The sequence below is a fragment of the Lichenostomus cassidix genome, chromosome 4 (genome assembly GCF_008360975.1).
Source record: "Lichenostomus cassidix isolate B80296 chromosome 4, HeHo_3.0, whole genome shotgun sequence".
Classification (NCBI taxonomy): domain Eukaryota; kingdom Metazoa; phylum Chordata; class Aves; order Passeriformes; family Meliphagidae; genus Lichenostomus; species Lichenostomus cassidix.
In genome coordinates this window covers 902,867-909,304 of record NC_139484.1, presented here as the reverse complement: position 1 = coordinate 909,304, position 6,438 = coordinate 902,867, and positions in this window count along the sequence as shown.

Here is a 6,438-nt window from a genome sequence, read left to right as displayed (position 1 = left end):
AGAGCCAAGATAGGATTGGGACCCCTGGAATGTGTTTGGTCTTTCTGCCTGGGGAAAGGGAATGGTAAAACTACTGAGAATAACTACTAATACAATAATAGGCTACAAATGTATGGGTAAAGAATACAGAGAATATATAAAAGAAAAAGTCTGGCATCACTGTGACCACTTGATGTTTGAAACACTGTAAGATCCAGCAGTTTTACTTTACCACATCACTCCAAAAAAGGGCAGTAGTTGGTTTAAGACTTTGGCACAGATGTTTTCTCTTTTTCAGTTACTGTGTTACCTACATGGCCAGAGGATCCATCTGCAAAAGTGAGTTGTGGGGCAATGTGGTGGTTTTGATTGGCCCAAAACATCAGTAAAGTATTTTGAACATCTAGGAGAAATCTGGACCCCTCAGAAGCTGTTGTGGTAGGCCTGGAGAGGTGTCTGAGGGGTGGGGAGTGGCACAAAGATGGCTCCTGTGTGTCCTGAGTGAAAGTTCCGGAAGTTTGTACATCAAATCCAGCAGAGCCAATCTCTGATGGCTCTGAAGGTGATGGACATGCTGACAGCCAAGTTTGGGCCAATTGGAGGTGCTGGTTACGCCTCCATGAAAACATATTTAAGAAAAAATCAAAACAAAGCAGGCATGCACTTCTTTCACTTCTTTGTAGTTGGAGGAGGAGGAGGTGGAGGTGAAAATATGTGAGGGAGAGCAGCATGGAAACGCCAAGGTCAGTGAAGAAGGTGGGAGAGGAGGGGCTCCCAGTGCTGGAGCTGAAAACCCTCTGCTAGCCGTGGTGAAGGCCATGGGGGGAGCAGGAGGTCCCCCTGCAGCCCATGGAGTCCACAGGAGTGCAGAAATCCACCCACAGCTCATGCCAGAGGAGCAGGTGGATGCCTGGAAAAGACTGTGAACCAGTGGGAGTCTCATCTAAGAGTTAAAACTGCAAAGGCCTTGACTGGGAGAGAAAGGCCTTTTCCTTGCTCCTGGCATGGAAGCAGCTTGGCCTCGGCTTGGGAGAGTCTGCACAGCACCCTATGGACAAAAGAACTCATGTTGCAGCAGAATTCGGGTGGGATGTTGCTCGTGAGATTGGACCCACGCCAAAGAAGTTCTCAGAGGACTGTCTCTCATGGGAAGGACCCACATGGCTAAGTAGAGAACCCCCTCTCCCTGATGGACTGACCAGAGAACCCCTCTCACCCTGCCCCCTGTCTGTGTTGCTGGTCTGGAAAGAGGGAAAGGGGGAGGGGTGAGTGGACTGCTTCTTAAGAGGGTGGGGGGTGAGAGCAGGAGAACTGTCTGGAGAGAGACAGAGATAAGTAGAGATAAAGAGTATTTGTAGTAGAAGAATTGTAGTGATAAATAGATTTAAGAACCTGCTCTGTGGACTGACAGAATGCCCCACACCCTGCCCCCTACCTGAGCCTGTTGGTTAAAAAAGACGAAAGGGGTGAATACTATAGGTTCTTAAGGGGGGGTTTGAACAAAAAACTGTGTGGAAAGTTTGCTTTCGCCTTGCATTTATCCTCCAACTCTGTTAGGTAATTAAATCACTCTTTTGCATCTTTAAGCTTGGAGCCTGGTTGCCCTCTTTTCATGCATCTTCCTGGCAATGTCCTATCTCAAACCTTGCAGGCATGAACCCAAGCTTTGCAGCTTGGAAGAGCTTTCCCATCAGCACTTGAATGCTGAGAGACTTGGAGGGTGGTGAGCTAGGGTAAAAGTAAAGCCCTTGTGAGTGGCTCTGCAGGGTTTCTGAGGTCATTGGTCTGCAGGTGTCTTATGGGATGAACTTCTGGGAGTTGTGGTAGTTGATAATTTGCCCTCAGTTATTCTAGTTTTAATTTCTAGCCTCCAAAATGGCCCAGACTCTGTAGTGCAAAAGATAAAAGCAAAAATTAGCCATACAAGTTCCTGTATCTTTTGGGGGCTTTTTTCTGTGTCCTTTTCAGCAAATATAACAATTTCAACATGTCCCTTGGTTGGTTTCTTTTGAAATCAGGCGCCTTCAGCAACTCGATGCCCCTTTCTCATAGCACTGAAGAAGTGATTCATAACTGACTGGGAGAGACACTGTGCAATCAGCATCTGTTATGGCTTAATTCTGCTGTTCTGTTTTACTTGCCTTTTCTCTAAATAAGAATTCCTGTGATGTGGGGGTGGTGTCAGTTTTGTGATCAGATGCAGCCTGCAGCAAGATAAACATGGAAATAGTAAGGAAGACCTTATATTTACTCTCTGAAGCTTTTTATTCAAGATAAAGGTCACTTTAGGGAAACATGTCAAGAATTCTAGTGAGGCTGGCTGACATCTAACATTACCAGAGAACCAGGAGGTTTAAAAAGGATTTACAACGGCAAGAGGAAAAAAGGAAATATTCTAAAAATATCTTTTAGAAATCTACAAGTTTGCTTTTTGAATGTAAGGACGTTCAATCTGGGTCATGTCTTCTGAACTGCAGAAATCCTCAGGTGTAAAATGATCTTTCCTGTTACTGTTCAGAGATGCAGCACAATGAGCCCACCATTTCCCCCTCTCTTGTGTTTGCCAGCCATGGTAAACTTGGTAAAGTGAGATGACACTTAGCAGATATTTATGGGCTGGACTTCAAAACCAAACATATAGCTTTAAGAGAACAAGCCTCAACAGATACAAGTGATAATACCAGTTTCTGAATCACTTCCTGAAACCTCTGTTTTCTTTGAGGTGTCTCATTCCTGCTGAAATTGGGAGAACTGGAATGTAAGTTATTAAAGAGGCCACCATAATCAGGAAGTGTAAATTTAAGAAGAGCCTTTCAAACATTGATGGGAGTGTGTAAAATGTGCTTCCTCCCCCATCCTTTGTCTGATGCAGCATGATATTGATTTTCTTCTTTGATGGTCAAGGTTTTGGGGTTTTTGCCCTAACAGGTATACTAGATATAAAGGCAAAGAAAGCTCTGATTTTGAAGCTATTGACTTCTTATCTGGTAGATGTATAAAAAATCCTCCAGCCCTGAATAGCTAAATGGATGAGGATTTGAGATTCCGCACCATTTTTGAGACATAGCACCACTTTAATCTGATTGACAGAGAATCTGGTGAAAAGTTGGCCTTGGTCACCAGCCTTAATCAATTTAGTAGCTTAAGGGTCTCTTTCACATTCTAGTAATATCACAAAGAGCACCACCATGACTGTTGGTAGTGGCTGCTCTTTCTCACTGAGCAGAGGTGCACATTAATGTGAGAAAGCAGGATGTCCTTTTGAGGAGCACTGGCCTGTCTGGGAGCATTGGCTGAATTGTTACTCGTATTTACTTCTCTTTTAAGTGCAGAAGTAATCATGGCCTGCCTCTCCAGCAGTAAATGCCTTCAGTGAGCAAAGTGGATGAAGGACATGTAAGAATTTGACTTGGTACTCTTGGGGGACACCTCTGATGTATGACACTGGATAATGCAATAAGGATATTCAGAAAGGGTATTTAAAAGCAGGTCGAGATATAGCTCAGATCAGCTTGAGTCAGCCTTGCATTGCCCGCCTTGTAGCAGTTCATACATTTATACTCTGACAACTGAATGATCAGATAATGAGTTAAAATCAAATGTGCTTTTAGGACCTGCTGGAAAAACACAGGTTTATGTCAGCCACTCATTTTCTGATGCAATGGGTACTCTTCACCCTGGCTGCTGGGACATGCCTTCCTTCCTCTAACAGCAAACTAAAATATTTCAAGTTTCAGTGATTTCTGATGGGAAAGCCAAAGCCACTGAGCTTTTCCAGATAGCTGCCAGGCACAAGGTTGGCCTCCCTGTCACCACAGTGCCAGAAGTCCACCATGCGTATATTGCTACACAAGATCTTGCACTCGTCCCTTATTTCACAGCACGTTCATTCCAGCTGATCCTGTCAATACTGTGAGGGTGGCACTGCCTAACTCCTAAATTTGATGATAGGGGTGAAAAGGCAACCAATTTACTGAAATTAAGCTATAAAGTTATTATATTTGCCTGCTAGATCCTACATCATGGGCACGACTGGTTCTAAGAACTTATTTGCTATATGGGAGATGACTTCTCTGTGGTTTAGGACAGGTAACAGATTCACTGCCACTTCTAGGACTCCAGGAGTCCAACTGAGTACAGCATGGCACAACTAAGACTTTTAGGGCATGCCTGTCCTTATTTCTGGTGATGCTCTTGGTCCTAGAAGCTTGGTGCTAGGACAGTCTGAAAACCACTCTAAAAGATGACTCAGGAATGTGTGACACGGCTGGCCTAAGAAGAAGGAATAAAACAGTAGGAAGCTGCATGCAGGCACTGAAAACTGGGGCCATAGTGCCCAAATGTGTCAGTAGGCAATAGTATCAGTGTGCATTTTCATGCTTTTTTCCATTTCAGATTGATAAACATTGTATTCAGTCATTTACTAAAGTTAATAAAAGATGCTGGTAGCAGGCTTTGAGACTGAATTCCTTTATTCGGGGAAGATATTCCAAAGAGGCAGTGAAAATATTCACTTCCCCTAGACACTGCTTTCAAAGTGCCTTTATGCTCAGTCACCATTTCTGAGATGTTAAAGGGCAGCTCAGTCACAATGTTTATGGAATCTCTGCCCTTTCAACTTAAACTGCCTACAGGGAAGGCAACTAATTCTGGCTCCTTGGAATGTAAACAGTAAGGAATTTTTTTGAGCACCATTTTTTCCCCTCCAAAATTCTACCTGTCATTTATAATAAGGTTTTTCATTTTATTTAAAACCTTCTCTACTACAGTAATTTCCATATTATGATGAAGTATAGATTGTGGTGAGCAAATACCCTGCTCTTTCACAGAAGTGTTTTTCTTAGTATTAGCTCCTAAGTGGGTCATGGGACTGCCTTCCTAGCACAGAGGCAATAAATGAGGAGCTTTTCTTTACTTCCAACCTTGTACTCATCATCCTCAGGCACAGAGTAATGGAGAGTGGAGGTCCATTCCTCCAACCTGCTGACTCACTCCCCTCATCTCAATTGGTACATAAGTCAATAGCATTTACTTCCTCTGTGAAGCATAAAAATCCCTGTTTTTTTATAGCTCACAGGCAACAATATTTCTCCTCCTGCAAGTGGTCATGTACCTAGAACATATACACATTCTTAGCAGTTAATTTTAGGAAGAAAAATCAATAGTGGGATGTCAAGATTATCTGTATATTTAGCAACTTTGTATATTCCAGTTTTGTTCTTGAATTTTCAATATTTGACAATGGTAGATAAATGCTTTTTTCTCCCCTGTTAAGTAACAAGACTTTCATTTGAACAGCTTATTGCTCTGAAGAAAGTGACTGTAGAGAAAAATCACTCAGAATTTGGGGGAGGTGGCAGCCTGTTTCTGGCTAGATTTTACTTTCTGTGGTGGGTTATATGTTTTACAGAGTTAATCTGGGCTGAAGCAGGCATTAAGAGAAGGAATCTTCTCTTATTTGTATTACTTAATGAAATAGCCTGGTGCAGAGCATATTGTAAGGGGAGATGTGTGCCAAGTAGCAGGTTCTTATTCCATAAATTGTAGGATTTTAGGGAGTGAAATAAATACAAAAACACAGAATGCTGAAAGCTTTTATTAGCTGAACTCTTTTGAGAGGCCTTAGGTAAATGAAGACTGTTTCGTTCACTGTGATCTCTGTGGAGAAGAGAGATCCAGGTCACCATTGCACAACTCTTTTTATTGACAGTGCAAAGAGAGTATTAAAGGATACCATTAGATTTTTATATGTTTCTGTATTTGTTCAGCACCTGGTTAGAATTAGTGCAAATGGACGTACATTTTGCTTTCTGAAAGTGATATATGTTGTGGCATTTCGTCTGCTTCCTCTTTGGTGTTGCTTTCCTTTTACTTTCAGAGCCATAGCTCAGGACAGATTTGACTCAATGCTGAGCCCTGAGCCAGCCTAACCAAAGGGAAACCTTCCCACAATGCGTATGAGTCACCTTTCCATTGAGGGATATCAATGACTTCAGGAAAACAAGCAAACCAAAGAGAGCACTGTGGCAGCACTTGTGGGATGATGGTGACCAACACTGGACACCACATGTGGTCCCATAGACCAGCCATGGGTACTTGCACTGGCACTGGCCAAAACATGCATGGTAATGCTTACACCAAATCCTCCTTATTCTTTTGTGGGCAACTCTTCTAGGGCTCGAAGAAATGGTCCCTCATTCCACCCCAAACACCACACAGCACACCTGAAACCTCAGACTATCCCATTTCATTGCAATCTGCTGCTGATAGACTTTCCTTTGCGTTTATTCCTCTGATGACCAGACAGGGATCCCAACCAACTGCTCTGGCTGAAGTCACTTCAGCATTCCTGCAAGATTTGCCTTGATGACCAGGTTTACCAACTACTGGAAAAGGGATGTAAGGCAGTCTGTTCTCCACCTACAGCTGTCCTTAAATATCCCACGCTTAACCTGTTAG